Source organism: Agelaius tricolor, unplaced genomic scaffold (genome assembly GCF_023055355.1).
Source record: "Agelaius tricolor isolate 1412-34295 unplaced genomic scaffold, bAgeTri1.0.p SCAF_3, whole genome shotgun sequence".
Classification (NCBI taxonomy): domain Eukaryota; kingdom Metazoa; phylum Chordata; class Aves; order Passeriformes; family Icteridae; genus Agelaius; species Agelaius tricolor.
Genome location: NW_027269263.1, coordinates 56,109,267 through 56,128,200, shown reverse-complemented (window position 1 = coordinate 56,128,200; position 18,934 = coordinate 56,109,267).

Below are 18,934 nucleotides of genomic sequence, written 5' to 3'. Positions count from 1 at the left end.
CTAAATAAACATGCTCCACCCATGGCTGCACTCTTTTCTGCACAAGGTTATTCTGTCATGCATTTGAACTGATCAGGACAAAAAAATAAACCCATAAATAGTATTTTTTCGTACCAAATGGATGCAAAAAAATCTTGTGCATGCACAAAGCAGAAGGTGTTTTGAGGGAACGTCCCAGGAGCATCTGAACGCTGAGAGTAGAATTCTGCTCCCAGCAGAAAGTCCAGGGCAGGACAAAATGCCTTTGGAGCTCCCAAAGGTATCAAACTGGACTCCTGAACTGGATTCAGGACCAGCTCAGGGCCTGCTGCAGCACACTGACCCTCAGCACTACAGAAGATTTAAAATGTGCCCACTTATTTGATGGATGGGTAAAACACAGCATCCACTCTGCTTGCTGAACTACTGCTGCCATGCTGCTGTGAAGCAAATGCTGCTATAAAATTGTTTGCATTTTTAACCAAACCTCATTAAAACTTTATGTATAATTAATTATACAGCTGAGCTGAAAGCATTACTTTTTTTTCCTTCTTTATTGTTCTTGAAGTTTCCAGATTTTCCAAGTGTTGACAAAGTATGTGCTAATGACATCATTATGAAGTTCTGTTGTTTACTGTTTTCTTCAACAAGTAGTAATTTTATTGACTTTGGCAGAGAAATTGGTGTTTTGCATGATTTCAATAGATTTTGTTACACAGAGGCATAATATAAACCAAGATGTTCCAGAATAAACAAGACTATTACTACCAGATGGAAATAGTTGTGAAGCATTATTGGACTTGAAAAAACAAAAACATTTTAGGAAAAACATTCTAGGAGTCAGCTTAATCATTTTGAAAACAATATCTAAGTCTAAAGTGTTGTTTTTGGAGGAAACAACGGAAGGATATAAATAACAATTATTTCAGATCTTGCTACTTTATCATCTATGCACATATTTAGAATATGAGAGTCTTTAAAAGACTTGCCAACACACTTGAGCTAATGTTGTAATTTGAATCTGAAATGAGATATTTCTCATTATAACACAAATCAAGGCAGCTAAAACTCAGAAGTCAGTCTGGCTTCTGAGCTTACTGAACTTAGGGACAGGAGATGTTGGCTGACCTTATTTGTAGAGCTGGTCAACTGGTTAACTGTGATTTTCAGATGAATTTGAAATTTATCCTGGTAACAATAGCTTATGCAATCAGTGGATAATGAGCCCTGGCAAATGACAGGTTTATAACTCAAATCCAGGTCATGGACATCGGGCCACAAAATAAAAATTAATCTGTTTAACAGTACAAATATTTCTTATTCTAAATGGTGAGAAAGGAAGTCTGTGGAGTTGGGTGGAATAATTATACAGGAATACAGATGGTCAAATAGGTAGTATTTGTCTGCCAAATGAGACACAATAGATATTGTTACAGAGTCTGTTTAGAAATTGAAAGCAATGAAATGCACTGAGTAGATAATATATTTTAGATCATAAATTGAAAAAATACATAAAGGTTAAATAAAATGCAAACAGCTATGAGAAGTAAAGTGAAAACCGAAATAGTGGATGCAAGAAAATTAAAATGTCACTTTGTAGTTAATTCAGTTATTATCTGATTGGACTAAATTCTCTAGAAATTGAAACAGAAACTAAATAAGTCTCAAGCAGCCCATGTAAATGAAAAGGCCTTTCTTAATGTCATTAAATGCAAATACTACTCAGTTCATAAATCCTTAGTCTAAAAGTTCATAGTCCTTCAAATGCAAGGGTGAGCTGTCTTTTGGTGCAAGCCAAGAATTTGGCCAAGATCATCTTCAGGTAGAAAAAGCAAACTGCACTTTTGGCACTGCAATTTGGCAGCTGCATGTTTAACATCTTTCCTCAAGACTGCTTCACCACCTGACATTTAGCAGAAGCAAATCAAGCAGGCACACAGTGATCCTGGTCTTTTCTTGCTTCTTTGAGTCAGGGAATAAATTGGGCCACGACTGCTACCTGCCTGTCACACTGCAGGGTTCGACAGGAGCATGACCTCTGGCAGGAAAATTGAGCAAAGAGAAATTGCAATGTTGGCAAATTATCCTAGGAAAGCAATATCACAGGGAAAACAAAAGAAAAAAAATCTCCTTTATGTGACCTGAGAAGTCCAGATTTTCAAGTATTTGGGCTGTAAAAAGCTGGGCCTTATAGAAAGAATTTAGAAGTCATGTGTAAGAGTTTCTTTAAGACTTTTCAATTTTCAAAAAAGTTTTTTTAACTTTCTAGACCTTATTAATGCAGCATGTGCCAGTACGAATGCAGAGTAAAATGTAATAGAAAATGCAGCAGAAAACCTTCATTTCCTAAGATGTTTCAGCTGCAGTAACTGAAATGTGGCCAGGGGCCTCCCTGAACTCTGAGCCAGCTGCCATGGTGTTCTGTGACTTTCTGCTCATAAAGCCTCAGCCTCCAACCCATGGTGGCTCTGTGTGCTGATTGTAACCATGCCTGGACCACTGTCACTCCTGAAATGTGCCTGGCAATTATTTGGCAGCATGTCTGCATGGCCAGTTCCTGCCCTGGGGTGCCTCACCAATTTGCTGACTGCCAGCACTCCAGGGCAGGTGGCTCCCCTTGCCACTCTTGACTTTTCCTCATATCAGAGCAGCATTTTTCTGGGAGGGCTGGAGCACCCATAGGGGGAGGAGTTGCCTGGGATTTTCTTCTCATTCCCTCTCGCAGAGACTCTCATCACTCTCCCACCTCTTGTGGTGCTTGTGTCAGTGCTTGCAAGCCTGGTTTCTCCTTCCAGCCATCACCTCCCTCCTTCACACCGCCTCTGTTTCTCACAGGTCTCTCTCATGCTAATCGATCCTGGGGGATCCTCCCGGGATGGGAGATAGAAGGCAGCAGGAGGCTGGCAAGAAGCCATCCAGGCACAGGAATAATAACAACACTGCCTTTTATGCTCCAAATCCATTTTATTGTCAGCATCCTGCTGTACAAGCCATTTCACGAGCCATTCATCATGCTCACCAACGAGCCCTTTGCACAGAGAAAATTTTGAAGGACAGAAAGCTGAGAAGGAAGATCTGTGTTTCTGAATTATGTGGTTACTCTGGGGTCATACACACCTGCTGGTGCCACTGCAATGTGTCTTTCAGCCTGTCAGTAGTGCCCAGCTGTGCTGGGGGTGGCACCCGAGCGCTGCCACCTCCCTGTGTGATCGGGAAACTCAAACAGCCGAACCCGGGAGGTGGTTCCAGGCACTAACACAGTTCGTGTTTCAGGGCTGAAATGCTGTGTTTTGACAAGGTTCCCGGGGATTTTTCCAGTAGCTGGTTTAATCGGTCCTGCTGGAAGTCTGTCACCCCAGGCAGCGTTTTGGGGCATAAAGCTGCAACAGCCTCTGAGGAGCACAGGCAGCAAACTGCGAGGCTGTCCCAGTTAGGCTGGTGGTGCAGAGCCATAAATCCACTTGTACTTCCTCCCTTCATCCCTTCTGCACTGAGCATGCACCAAATTCTTGGCTGTTCATAGTGCCTAAAATTTCTACCTTCTCCATGCTCTCCTGTTAACATCCAAAACAGACGGTGTGGGTTTTTTAGGATCTCCTTCAAACAGGTATATATATATATATATATATATATATATATATATAGGCTTAGCATGAAATATATGTGCACATAATCTACATTAAGATATGAACTTCAAGCACCTATTTAAAATGAAAATTGTTAATAGAAGGCAGAATTTAGGCCCTAAAAGTTTTGATGAAACCTTCTGTAAGATAGATTTGATTTTCTTTTATTAAGTTGCTATAAATTCATTAAGTTGCTATAAAAATAACAAATGAAATAGCAAATGGACTGCCTCACCAAATCATGTGTGTCACATCTCATTTAAGGCTGGGACAAAAACTTCCATACTTTTAGATACCTTTCCCCCAGTTTTGAGCACTGCCAGATGGTGTGGGCATACACAGGCAATATAAATTTTAAATTTCCCATACCACACCTCTTCTTGCACTCATGGTACATAACTGACGAGGTGTTGAGATGACCCCAAGGTGTAAGAAAGTCTCTTTTTCCCAGCCCTGAGACTGAAGAAGAAGACAGGATTCCTTGGCCCTGGTTCTCAATGTTGTTTATTTTCTCTTATCTAATACATTATCTTTCTGACCCACTGAGGTCTGTCTGGCAGGTTGGTTTGTGGCACACTGACCTCCCCTCAGAGTGGTGTTATCTTTTTATACTAAAAACTACGTGTACATTATTTACAATAACTTTCCAATACCTATCACCTATGTTATACAGTCTGTCTCTACTCTAAACCAATCCAGAAGTGCCACCATCACAGAAGAAGATGGAGACTAAGAGGAAGCAGGAGGAAGGACAGGACACACCCAAATTCCTCCATCTGGCCTCTTGAACCCCCATTCTAAAACCCCAAACTTCTACATTTTCACCCTGTGATAAATTCACTATCATTCTATTCAAACTCTTGTGGCTTGTAACACTTTGCATAAAGTTAGTAATTGTTTCCATGGGTTAAAATCCAAGGCACAGGTGTTTTTGACTCTGTGCCAAGGTCTCTGAGCCTCTTGCCAGGGTCTCGAGTCCTCCAGAGCAGTCAGAGGAATTTCCTGGGTTCTGACACATAATTATTCTGCAGCCTCCTTTTTAGCCTCCTTTTGCAAACGCCCATCGCCAAGTGAGAGGGTTTAATGGCTTGGCACAAGATCCAAGGGGTGCTGGGAATGTCCTTGTTGAACTGTGATAGAATGTCAGCAAGCTGTGGAACCCAGGAAATTCCTCTGGCTGCCCTGGAGGACTCGAGCCCCTGCCCAGGGGGCTCAGAAACCTTGGCACAGAGCCCAAGACCCCTGTGCCTTTGATTTAGCCCTTGGAAAAAACAATTACCAACCTTGTAATTGTACAAACCTTGTATGAAGGATTACAAGCCACAAAAGTTTAAGTAGAATGATAGTGAATTTATCACGGGGTGTAAAATAGATTTTTGGGGTTTTTAGAATGGGGGTTCAGGGGGCAAGATGGAGGAATCTGGGCGTGTCCTGCCTTTCTCCTTCTTGGCCTCCATCTTCTGCTGTGATGTTGGCACTTTTAGGTTGGTTTAGAGTAGAAGCTCACTGTCTAACACAGGTGATAGGGATTGGTAAGTCACTGTAAATATTGTACATGTAGTTTTTAGTATAAAAAGTTAACACCACCCCAGAGGCAGGCAGAGTGCCTCTGACTGTCCTGCTGAGCGGACCTCGGCAGGACAGGAGAAAGAATTTTATGGATAAGGAACAATAAACAACCTTGAGACCGAGAAGTGAAGAGCTCTGGCTCCTTCTTCGAGTGCCGGGCTGGGAACGAGACTTTCGAACTTGTCTCGGGGTCACTCTGAGCAGCTAGAGACCCCGAGAGCAAGCCATTTGCTGAGATTGTTTATTCCCTGCGGAACCTTTACTCCCAGTTAAGCTGTTTGAATACAAGTGAAGGCTCCCTGCCGAGGGCAGGCGGAGCTCCCGGTGCTCCCGGGAGGCGCTGCCGGGGGAGCCGCGCCCGGGGCCGGCAGCGCTGCTCGGGCCCTGCCCCGCGTCCTCCTCGCCCGCAGCACCCGGCGTGCCTCGGTCCGAAGAGCCCTGCATCCCTGGCAGCCGGCCCGCTTGTGATTTTCCAGCGGCACGTGTTCAGCGACGGCTGCCGTCTGCTTTGGCAGCTGCAAGGAAAACATTTTGTAAACCTGGAAAATTCCCAGTACTCACACTCTGTCTGACTGGTGTCCACTGGCAGCTCCAGACTGAGAGCAGCCAAGGAGCATAAGCAACAGGATGGAGCCTTAGAAAGGAAGGAAGGAGTGCAAGGAGGGAAGAAGAAAAAAAGCAAGAAGCAATTTTTCCCTCTTCATAAAAATTCCAACTATTCAAAATTTAACAGTAGTCTTCAAAATGATGCTGTTTTTAAGCTATGCATTTAAAATTCAGGCGCTTGATATAGCTGAGATCCCTTTGATTTGTTTTTTGATCCATGACCTTTTGGAGGTCACATTTGCCAGCTTTTCTCCACAGTCTCAATGACTAAAACCCTGCTTTTCATTGTTGTGAAAGCTGAGATCCTCACATAATCATATGACTCCTGAAGCCGGAGACAGCAGTACACCGAGTTCCAGGGGACCAGCCATCAGAATGCTGGCACAGTTTCCCTGGAGGACTCATCCTGCTGCGCTTAATTCCCAAAAATAATGTACAAAGTCTCAGATGAGATGAAGGAGCAATCTAAAGGGCACATTCAGCCCTTTGCAATCAAGCAGCAAAGTCCATAGATCATGGCCCTCTCAAGCAGGACCTGTCCATCTAGGTAATGCTGACATTCATGTTGACCTCAGGACTGGATTGAATTTCCTTCAAGGTGCACTCAAAAGAGCCAACAGCTCTCTTGGGGCCTGCAAAAGTGAATGGAAACAAAGTCTCTGATCTAGAAAAGGTTTTGGGGTTTGTGTTTTCCTTTTTTATTTTTTTTTTTCTTTTCCTTCTTATAGATCACTTACCCAAAACCTCTCAGATGTTGTCCAAAAATTCTATCTAATTTAGGAAGCATCTTTTGGATTAAGGTAATGGTATGATATATACAGAGAAGAAAAAGGCATGAAATATTTTTATTTAGAGACAAGATTCCACTTTTACATGTTTTCTGTTCAAATGCTCTAGTTTTTCCACCGTGGAAGCACTTTTTATTCTGAAATGTTCTTTATTTAATAAGGAGAATAAATTCTTACCTGATCAGACACAAAACATATAATTTTGGATCTGACAGAATCTTTCAGCTGCGTGTGATAAAAATGAGGTTTATTTCAACTGCCATATTAAGAAAATCAATCCTTGGCACTTGTCTCAGACACTCTGGCAATGCTAAAAATCGCCCAGAAGCTTGTGGGGAGCCGGAGTGGGAGCAGAACCCCTGGACACATGGAGTCATTTAATGGATTTGCTGCTGCTGCCAGGGCTGCTTTGGGCAGAGGAGGTGACACTGCACCCAGCAGCTGCCTCTGCCCCAAGGGCACCTCGCTGAGAGCAGGCATTGTGCAACAGCAGGGGCTGCCCGTGGATTTTGCAAGCAGCTGGCAGAGCGTTTTTCTGTATTTTTCTGTATTTTTCCGTATTAGTGTGAAACACCCATGCGCTTGCCCATAGCCCTCTTACGGACATCAGAGGCACTGCACCCAAGCAGGAGGATTTTAGGATGCTGGCTAACCCTTCTGTCTTATTATAAGAATTATTACTACTGAAAGGAAAAAAAACAATAAAATAAGAGCGGACAATATCTGGGGGTTTTTTTTCCTCCATTATTTACACAGCCAGACAGAAGGTTTCATTATCTCCTGGGTTCTGCAGCAAGTTTGGACTGGAAGATGTGCCAAGGTGTCATGGTTTAACCTCAGGCAGCAATCCAGCCTCACATGGCCACTTGCTCACCTCCCACTCTTTCATTAGGATGAAGAACAGAATCTGAAAAAAGTAGAGCCTGTGAGTTAAGAACACTTTAATAACTGAAATAAAGTAAATTATAATAAATATATTAGCAGAACCAGTTTAAAGGAAAAGAGAGGTAGAGGGAAAGGAACAAAATCCAAGGGAAAATACATGGGATGCCCAATACAATTCTCACCTCCTGTTGACCAATGTCTCTCCCATCCCTGAGCAGTGATTGGCTCCTCCCAGCCAAGTCCCCCCATTTATAGACAGGGCATGGCATCCCATGGTATGGAATATCCCTCTGTCAGTCTGGGTCAGCTGTCCTGGCCATGCTCCTCCTGGTTTCTGGTGCACCTGCTCCCTGACAGAGCACGGGACACTGAAGGTCCTTGACTTAGGGGTCAGCACAACTGAGCAGCAGCTGAACCATCAGCGTGATACCAACATGATTCCCATACTAAATCCCAAACACAGCACTGTACTAGCTACTAAGTAAAAAAAATGAACTCTATCCCAGCCAAAACCAGCACAAGATTGATAGCTCTGGGAGAAAGGGGTATATGCTGAGAGAATAGTCTTTGGTTATTCCAGAAGTAAAAAAAAAAAAAAAAAAAAAAAAAAAAAAAAATTCTGTCTTGGCTACACACTTCTGGAGAAGGCTTTGGCACAGGTACTGAGGGGGCTTCTTGTGTCAGGTTTTACCCCTGTGATGTTTTCCCAGTGTCTTTCCAGTGGCAGGGGATGGGGACGAGTGCCCCAGCTCAGGGTGGGGTGGCATGCCTGGCTTTGGTTCAGCACAAAAATAAAATGCTGAGTGATGGAACACACTCAGACAGGAAATCACTTATTTCCCTGTGCAACTGCTATGACAGCAATGTTGATATTGGATCTTCCCTAGCTGAAAGGAAAAATAGGGCCTGATTTCAGTAGAGATGAGTCAATGCCTCACTCTGCAAGTTGGTTTTCTACAGCCCCTGTGCACAGAGTATCAACCACACAAGCTGCCAGAGGTGGATGGTTGTACATTTATCTTCCTTTATCTACACGATGCATAGCCCTGAGTAAGGAAAAAAACAGACATTTAATTTTGTTTGGTTGTACCCAGTAAGAAACAATGAAAGATTTTCCAATTGTACTTGAGGTACTTCCATTTCTATTGCCCTTGAGACAGAGATTTATATCCTGTCACTTGGGAAAATCTGCTTGCACTTTTAAATCCTGTGATGTCTTTGGGGAAGAGGCTAATAGTCTTCAGTGACAAAAAATCTCCTCTGGTCATTTCATGTGGGAAAGCTTTGAATTTCCTGACACCTGTGTTGTAATTTTCACTGCAGTCATGATTCCTCTGAAAAAGATGCTATGAGCTCTGCTCAGCCCACTGGCCAAAAGGACAAATCTCATCTTGGCAGGGATGTACTTGTTTCTTTTTTTTTCCCCCTCACAATTTGCTCTTCCTGTGTTGCCAAGAACAGAAAAGAGCAATTGTTTCATCCATCCTTTCTCCAGTGCTGCAGGTGGTTCTTGGCTTTGGAACAAAGTGGGGACAGGGAGTATTTGAGAAGTCATGGCAGCAATTGACTGTAGGGGAAAATCAGGGCTCCCATCAAACCAGCTCAGCCTCATGTGCATACCCAGGTGTTCTGTTTCCAAATGCTACATTTTGCTCTAGCTCCATTTATAGCTGTCAGTGTTAACCCAAGCTCTGTGTTCTACCAGCAAATATTTCAACTTGATTTACACATTAACAGGTTCAGGTTAATTAACTTACTTTAAAATGTGTGGAAAAGGAGATTTGCACCAAGAAGTTAGGGAATCCTTGTGAAATGGCATATGAGAGTCTGAGAATGAGGTACAGATGGCACCAATGTCACTCTGTGCCTGATTTGTAGTGATTTATATGAGAGCAGAGTCAGGGACAGCCACCCTATGGGTTTTCAGTCCCAGGAGAACAAAGCCTGGGGGCTGAGATGGTGCCAGCTGTGGTTGCCACGTGCCTTGGACTCCCACTCCCTGGGTTTGTTTGGCAGCTGCTTTCCAGATCCCTTGCTCACAGCAAGGATGGCAGAGCAGCAGCACCCCAGCTCCTCCAGGGGGTTTTGTTTTAAAAGTAGTTTTTCCTTGGGAAAAAAAATCACATTTGTTCCTTTTTATCTGCATGATATCTCCTTCTGCTTTGCTTGAACCCCTCCCAGCCATACCTGCACCCACACATTAAGCCCACACATGCTGCAGTGGCCTCACCAGGTTGATGGTCAGTGGCCAAGCTGTGCTGGCTTGTTTTCCAGTGGTTCTGGTAGCTCCCTGCCAGTATTTCCCTGCCAGCTGTTCCCTCCCATTCCATGGGAGCCTCATGGAATCCCTCCCTGTGACTGTGCCCAACACAGATGTGCATCCTGCCACTAAGGCAAGTCATAGAAAATGTGTTTGTATCCCCATAGAGCCAGGGGAGGTCACAGCAGGCAGGGGCTGCCTGGGTTGCAGGATGTGAATCTCCTGGAGCAGAGGCACATCCACACATTTCTCACCCACCACCAGTTAATTCATCTTAGCCTTAGCACACAAAGTTGCTCAGCAAGACTGAGCCATGCATTGACCTTCCCCTGCCTGAAATCACTCCTTTGGAACTTTGAAGTCCATCTACTCTCATTAAAAAGAATTACAATCAGTGAGAGATCAGCAGTCCCTCTGCAGCAGGGTGACAGGTGACATGGTGACGTGTGTGACACACTTGCTGTGCAGCCACTGGTGCTGCCACATTCTCTTCAGGGAGCTCCATGGTGGGGATGGGGGTGGCAGTGTCCCTGCCAGCTGGGGAGCAGCTACTCAGCCTGGGAGCACAGAGGGAGAGAGACATTATCCCCAACAACCCTCCCAACAAGAAGTGCCCTAATAGCCTCTCATTGGCGTTATCATAAAGCAGAGCAATAGGGCTCAGGGGCTCAGTCCCTGGGTAAGGACCGGGTGCCCAAGGCTGGCTCGCTCATGCCAACGCCGCGGGGCTGCCATCTAGCAAGCATGGTGATTATCAGCTCTATAGTGATTGCAAGCTCTCAGGATTTCAGCTCTGCTTGCTAGGTGGTGGTGCCCTGGGCTGGAGGCTGCAGCAGACGGAGAGAGAGGAGAAGGAGAAGGCGCAGGCTGTTCCACAGAGATGGCTTTATTTGGGGAGGTCCGTGAAGGGTCTCTGCTCTTCTTCTTTCTCCCCTAATGGGGTACAGTATGCTGCTTTTATAGGGTTGGAAAGGATCCAAGCTTGACCAATGGTAAGGGGTTAACATGACATTGCCTTATAGGGTTACAGAGATAGGTTAAGGGCAGAGGACAGGGAAACAGGAATTTTCTTTTGCTGTTTCAGCATTCCTATTGTTCATATTCTCCATGGTGCTTTTCCTAAATCTATGGGGTTTACTACAGTGCCCCAGCACAGGAGTGAGGAGGCAGCTAAGAAATTTCCTTGCACCATAGTGGGATGTGGGCAAAGTGCTCACAGAATCAGATGGCTCTTCCTGTAACAGAGGCTGGTGCTGAAGGTGCTGAGATTGATAGATACTGGCTTCTCCCAAAGCTCACAGTCCCAGCACACAGTGGCAAGTTTGAGCAGCAGCCTCGCTCCAACACATTGCTGTGAAGGCATTCTGGCGTCACCCTTGAGCCAAAACACATGAACGTGCTCTTGTGCCCATGGGATTGCTCCAGCAGATCCCAGCCTCCAGGAAGCAGCACAGAGAGAGTGAACCCCCCACTGGGCACGAAGGCTTTGCACCTTTGAAGAGGTGCAGGATGGACATACCTGTCCATCTGTCCACAGGGGTGGGGGCATCATTGTATCTTCTTGTTCTTTGAGGAGGAACAAATGCAATCTTTCACTCCAGGAGATGCCAGCTCTCTCTTTTGGCAAAATGCAGTTCTAGATCCTAACTAGAGTGTTCTTATGTGGGCTTCTACCTAATTTCTTTTATGATAGTAGAGGTTATAAATAATTTCCCTGTACAAGACCTTGTAGTCCTGTTGAGAGAAAAGATGCAAGAGGCAAAGCTGGGTGTGATACATCCTGCCACTGAGCACCCTCAGCCAGCCCAGCACTGGCTTCTTGTGTCTGAAATCTAAAGCAGCTCAGCCCAAAGCTGTTACCCTGGGGCTGGATTAAAACCAGCATTTTTAATGCTAGTTTGATTGTCAAAATAAATCTACTAAATAAATGGTTAAAGTAAAGATGGTCCTTGAAAGAAACAAGTTCCATCTAACAACAGAGGAGTTTGGAAAGATGGACAGGAATAGGAGGAGGAGACGCTGGGCTGTGGTGTGAGATCAGTGCACAGATAAACTATTAACAGGTAAAATGTCTACTAGAAGGGAACTAGGAATTGCATGATCCAATGAGTGATTAGTTAAATATCTATTAAAGGCATCCCTGACTGATGATCTTTGAGCTTGTACTTGATTTACTCCAAAAGCTCCAGGCATTTTTATTTTTTATGGAATGAATGTTTTATGACCCTTGAATCACCTGTTTCATTGAGCAAGGTTCCCAGTTTTCTCTTGAGCACAACTTCCACCCACAGCCTGGTCTACACTTGCCTGAAGCTTTCCAGGGCAGCTTTACCTGGGAGGGAGTGAACTTCCCACTCCCCAGAAAGGCACATTTCAAAGCTGTTGTGATGATCACAATGTGTTTTGGAACAGGTCAGTTTAAGCATTTTGGATTTAAATAATGCAAGAATACTTAATTTTAATTTAAATCGTATTTATTTTTTCTACTTTTTTAAGTTCTACTTTTTAAAATTCTACCTGTAGATTAATTTCATATTTGAAGACTTACACTGACAAATTCAGCCTTTCAGCAGTTCAAAAATTTTCTAAGTAGCCATCAAATGGGCAGATTCACTTAAACCAAGCCTTTCTGCAAACTGTTCTGGTTTAGCAAACTGGCATTTTTTAAGGAAAAATATGTTTCACAGAAGAAATTCCAGTCCCCTTCAGCCAAATCCTTGTATAAAGGCTTTTATAACACTCAAAGGTCAGTTTGTTTTCTTGGAGAAAGCAAGTTCATGTTTTCGTTCATTCTCATTTTCTAACCCAAAGGAAACAAAAATAGATAAACAGCCTCCTTTTGGTACTAAAAGTGCCATTTTGTACTCTTATAATCTCTATAAAAAATACAGTAAAGTAGCTTAAAACTTCTGTGGCTGAGCTGGTGAATGTGAAGCTGTGGAAGCACCAAAGTGCCAAGGCTCAGCTGTTTCTCACTGAAAGCCAGAGGAGGCCATGAGGCTGCTTGGGAGCTCCTCCACTGCCCTGGGGCTCCAGTGGGGTTTTTGGGTCATTGTTCAGACATCACTCATGGAAGTCCTGCCAAAGCTCTCAACCTGCAAAAATGAGCTGGAACTTGGGGGTGTGCACAGGTGAAATTTAGCTTTTCTGGCCCCAGGCTTGCCCTTGGGTGTCCATAGCCAGAATTTCATGCTGGCTGGAAACCCTGCTGCTCTGCCAAGGTCTGAAGGTCATCAGGACTGGGGTGTGAGCCAAGCCCACATGTCCTGCTGTGAGACAGCCCCTGTGAGGACAGACAGACACTGTGAGTGTCCCCCCCAGGCCTGGCTGGGGGAGCACTGGGCAGAGAGGATGGTAGTGCTGGTGGCCATGGCTGCAGGGACTGGTGCAGGGTGGCTGATGTGGTGCAGGTTTGCTGGGGAAGGAGAATAAGCTGCTTTTTATAGGGCCTGTTGCAGTGGGAGATTATTTATGCCATGAGAGAGGTGGGTGATGTCCATACCTTGCCAATGGGGGAGGAAAGGGAGAACTCAGGCTGCTACCAGGAAACCACATCTACAATGTGAAACAAGTTTGTTGGGTGGAGCAAGGGGCTAAGACAGAGTCTAAGGTGCCAGGCAGGAGGGCCTGGAGCTGTGGCTGGCAGCCCTGCATTCCAGCCCCTGCCCTGCCAGGGCTGTGCCATGCACAGGCAGCCCCAGTAAATCACCTCTTCTGAGCCTGGCTCTGGGGGCAAAAGGATGTCTCTGTCTAATGTATGTTAAAATTCTGCCATCAGTGCAAAATCAACAGTTTTAGCACAGTGTGGGTGGTGTTGAGGGAATCCTGCAGGCTTAACATACAATTAAATCTGTGGTTTATCTCTCAGTCAATTAATTATTGCATCCCTATTCGATGAATGAACAGCAGCACTCAGGGTCACAGTCTGTGTGCTTTGAGATAAGAGATGCAGTAAAGGCACACTGCAGGGCCCCAGAGCAGCAGCAGAGGGGCAGGAGATGCTCAAGCTGCCCCTCTGGAAGGCCAGGCCTGCTCATGGTGCCCAGCTGGCAGACATGGGTGCTGTAGCCAGCACTGTGTGGACACTGGGAATGGTGCAGGATATGGAAATGTGCTGTGAGACCCCTTGCACTGAATCCACTGAGGCACCAAAGGGCACATGCAGGAATTGTATTTCTGGCTTTAAGCAAGAGGCTGTTTGCTTGCGAATGGGGCATGGGAGAGCCCAGCCAGGCCCTCAGGCAGACTGCCTGCTCCTATGGAAGCTATTGGTCAACTCACTGGAGACTGTCTGGACTTTTCCTGGCTGTGTGCTCATTCTCCTGCAGCTTGGTGGCATTTCTCAGGGCATCTCTAGACTGCAGCAGATGCCCTGCACTGATGATGCTCCAGGAGGTGAGCTGTTCAGAAAATGAGTATTATTTACTGGGTACACAGGGTCTGCTCAGGCCCTCACTGGAAGCTGAGGGTATGTGCTCCTCCCACTCACTATGTTCCCAGCAGAAAAATCCCAAGTCACAAACAACTGAAAATAGCAAAATGATCTCATAGATCAGTTGCTAAAAATACAGAGAGTCTACTTACAAACACTGTGGCTGTGTGGTGTGTTATTCATGCAGCAGAGAAAGACATCAGGGAATCCCGGATTCTTCCACTTTTGAAATTATTTTCCCTTCCAGGTGTTGCTGCTGCCCATTTCTGACCAGCACCAAGCTGACAGGGAGAGGATCTTATCTGGAAGGAAGTGCCAATGAATGAGGCAGGAGTACACAGTACACCCATGGGCTGTGCCACACCTGCCCATCAGCCAGGGGTGTGCTCTCCTTTTGGAGCCTGAACCAGCCTTTGGACTGTGCTGATCTGGGAGTAAAATCAGCCCAGGGGCTGCTGGTTCAGAGGCCCCTCCTGAGAGCAGCATCTGGGTGGTAACAGCTGATGGAAAGCACTTGCTGCAGGGCCCAGGACAGCCTGGCCATGCTGCTGATGCAGCTTGGCATCTCCAGGGCAGCAACAGCATGCTCCAAGTGTGCTCAGCTGATTCCTTCCTTCCTTCCTTCCTTCCTTCCTTCCTTCCTTCCTTCCTTCCTTCCTTCCTTCCTTCCTTCCTTCCTTCCTTCCTTCCTTCCTTCCTTCCTTCCTTCCTTCCTTCCTTCCTTCCTTCCTTCCTTCCTTCCTTCCTTCCTTCCTTCCTTCCTTCCTTCCTTCCTTCCTTCCTCCCTCCCTCCCTCCCTCCCTCCCTTGCACAGGTGTGATAGTAAAGGCAAAGTGTATTTCAGTAAGTTATAACCAAGATTTGAGAAGTTGCTAAGTCTCCAGTGAAAGCTATACAGGAAAGCTATACAGGATACACAAAGCAGTGCTCATCCCTCTGGCTTTTCTTAGATGCAGACAGAGGGATCTGGCATTCCCAGAGCTGGCTCCCTGTAGGCTCCTTTGCTCTGCACAACCTTGCTTTGCTTTGTGTCTGTCCTGCACAGGTGGACACCACCCCAGGCAGAGCTCTCTGTTACCCTATGGATCTCATAGGCCCCAGGAAGCTGCTCATGGAGGCTGCAGTGGGTATCTGAGTATTTCTGCAGAAAATGAACACTCCTGACTCTGAGCAAGCAAGCAGGGCTGGAGGAACCAGGCAGGTACCCAGGGCAGGCCCTGGAGGTGTATTATGGTGCATTGTTCTGATGCACCATAGGTAATCCCTAAATCCAGCACACACTTGCATTTGAGCTGCTCTGAAGCTGCACAGGCTCCTCTCCCAGAGAGGTTTGTTGAGCCCCCGTGGGTTGTCAGGTCCTGGCTGGAGCAGTTCAGGCTCCAGGGATGGTTGACAAAACAGGCCTGGGCTGTCCCCAGGTCACCCTGCTCCTCCTGTGACTTTACCCAGCCAATGAACAGATCCCACTTCTCTGGGGCTGTGTTTTCTGCGGCCAAATATTCCCAACGCATTTTTTACCTAAAGACATTATTTTTCATCGTTAGGTATTGCAGTAGAAACAAGGATTTGGCCAGCAGCAGGTCCTGTTTAAAGCTAAAAGGAGGAGATCCCAAGTGGAGAAAGAAAATTCTCCCTAACGTTGCAATTCACAGCATTTTGCTAGCTGGTAGTAAAAAGGGAATGAAACTGGGCTGGTGTTTTTTCTTTTGTTATTTTATTTTTCCAGGTCTGTTGAATAAAGAAAAAAAATCTTAATGCAATGTTAATTCCTCCAAGGCATTAGTACAACACTGCATTTGATTTTGAAAGCTCAAATAATATATAACTGCCAGGTAATTAACTATGTGGATTAAAAACCAGTTGTTTCATTGATCTCAAAATATTGATCATTGCAGGTCACCAATGAGCAAGACGACATTTAGCAGTGATGCCACAGGACTGGGATCTCTTTGCCACAATTCTTTTGCTCAGTGGTGACCTAGACAATGACATAAACCTTCCATTGATAAAATCAGGGGTAATAAAGAGGAGCAAAGACAGGTTGTTGCAATTTAAACCTGACTTGCCTGATCACAGTCCCATGACATCCACTGGCAGGTAGCCAAATACCAACTTACACAACTCCAGAGACAGATATGCAGTGTCTTGGCAAGAAGCAATTCAGAGCCAGAGTTGGGAGTAACCATAGATTATCATTTCAGCTCGAGCTGCCAGTCAGCTGGTGCCTGAGAAGGCTGCTTACACAACCCTCTGATGTATAAAATGAAATTATCAGAAAGAAGCAGAGCAAGTATGATCCAGGTAAACAGTTTATGAAAGATCATAGTCCATGAACAATCACTAATAGAATGTCCTTAGTATTTATGGATATTTCCTTCTATAGTTGGAATATATACACATCTGTAAACATCTGTCTATTCATATATAGAAAGATTTGCATCTTTGTGTGCAGAAACTGTACAGATGTACAGATGTGTATGTGATCCCTATACAATGAGTATTATATAAAATACCAATGCCAGGGCTCACTTGATGCTCCACAAACATGACAGAGGCACCCACACTGGAACTACTGCTTCCAATACATCCTTGTTTCAAGTATAGAGGTGACCAGGTTTATATATGTATCTTTTTGGGACATGAAGATGATGCCTGTGGTTTTAAAACAAATGGCTCTTCACTCAAAATATTCTGGAATCTGGTTTAATCCTGAGTCCCTTGCTGAACAGAATTTTTTTTGGAGTCCAAGGATGAGCACTGTGCAAACTAGGTTATCTCTGCCTCTAGCCCACAGTGCTTGGAGGGGCTGTCTCTTACTATGCCCAGCTTTCCTGCTCATGCAAGTCCCTGAGAGGCATCACCAGCTGAAGCCTCCCATAAATTGGTCTGTCCCTTGATAATTGTCCCTCTTTCATCCAAACCTGAAGAACAGATTTGTCCCAATGGTTCACTGTTTTTCTTATCCCAAGGTCCCCCACTGCAGAATCTTGTGCCATTCACCATCAAGCACTGTACTGCAAAAGGACAAAGACAGTATGAGAACAAGAATCCATTTCACAAAATTCCCTGAGCTGCCTGGAGTTGGATTTTCCAAATTTTCAAAAGACTTTTGATCTTGTGGACAAAGGCACAGTAAGACTAAGGGAGAAATTACAGTAGAAAGAATGAATTTAAGCTCCTGAGGGAGATTCTGATTGATAAATGCAAGAGAAAGTTACCTTCTTTGAAGTCCTTTGAAGGAGTCAATAGGTGTGTGGATATAACCTACTTTAATTTAAAAAAAGCATTCAACAAGATTTATAATAAAGTTTTCAAGGAAGCTAAGAAGTTTTGAGACAGGAGGAGCAGTCCTTACATGAACACAACATTGATCAAAGAAAATAATAGGAAGTTACTCAGCTTTCTCAGAGAGTGAAACTCCACTTGGTGATCTGTGCTGCTGGAGCTCCTGCTGCTTATCATGTTAAACAATGTAGAGAAGGGTGGGTAAGGAGGTGACAGCTTGCTGGAGGTGCTGAGTCATGCACAGCAATAAAGGTGGGAGCTGATTGGGAGGAATTGCAAAAGGACTTTATGAAACTCTGTGAATGTAAATTATAATAGGACATGAAGTTTGGCATAAACCAATGTGCACAGAAGAAAATAATCCTAACCTTGCATAAAGTGACATACTATGATTCATCTACTACCTCTTAAATAGAAAGTCCTGGTGTTATAAAAATAGCTTAATAAAAATGTCAGTACAAAGTGCAGAAGCACTAAAGCCAAGCCAAACCAAACCCTGGCAATTCCAAGGCCAGGCAAGAACAGAGTGTGACACAGAGATTTATGCCATTGTAGGAAAATTACACATGGGTAAAAATTACACATGGATTCCTAAATTCCATGTGTTTTAAGAGAGTAGTGGATAGAGAAAGTCATTTGGGAAAGAACCAGAGGCCTTAGCTAACTTGCCACAATTGCCTTGTCTTTGCTGTGATTTTATAGCAACCATCCCAGTGACAGCACTTGTGTCTAATCAATTGACTTGGGAAGTAATTATTATTTACAATCATACCACGAGCCCCAAAGTCACTCCCTCCTCTCATGCTGGGTTACAGCACACCACATATTCAATAACCATATGGGTTCTTGTCTCAAAATGCCTTTGGGCAGGACTCTGTTGTAACAGAGAAGAAAGGACTGAAACTCTTCCCAGGTCCTGCCTAATCCACAATGGGCTGTGAAAGGCAGACCAGGGATTAACCATGTGTGCTCTCTCCAAAGAAAAGAGCCATGGGAAGTCTGCACAGCTACAACCAGAGCTGGAGCTGAATTAGGCTCAGCAAACCCACCTTTAGTGGTTGGGATGGCAGTGGGACAGGTTATTTCATGAGTGTTGGACTTTCCCAGCAGACACAAGGCCCAGGATTGTGGTCTCCATGAACTCAAGAACTTTATCTTGCTACTCCATGTGCCAGTGCAGCCCCTGTCTGATGGGATTACCTGTGGGCAACCCACGTGGGACTGGCATTTGGTCAAGCACCTGCAGAAACCAAGCTACAGTGCTTGAGTATCCAGCAGTGATTCATTAATGACTATAAAAGTTCTAAATGTATGTTTCCATGTAAAAGTATAGGGCTTTTACATGGAAACCAGTTTTCAGGAGAATATATCCTTATTTTTGCCAGATTCATGTCTGTTAACATTTTCATGGTCACAACTTGGACACAAAAGGTAACAAAGGGTCACCTCTCTCTGATCTTAATGTGTGAATCTATTTGCTTTGATTTGAAGGTGTAATGATTGC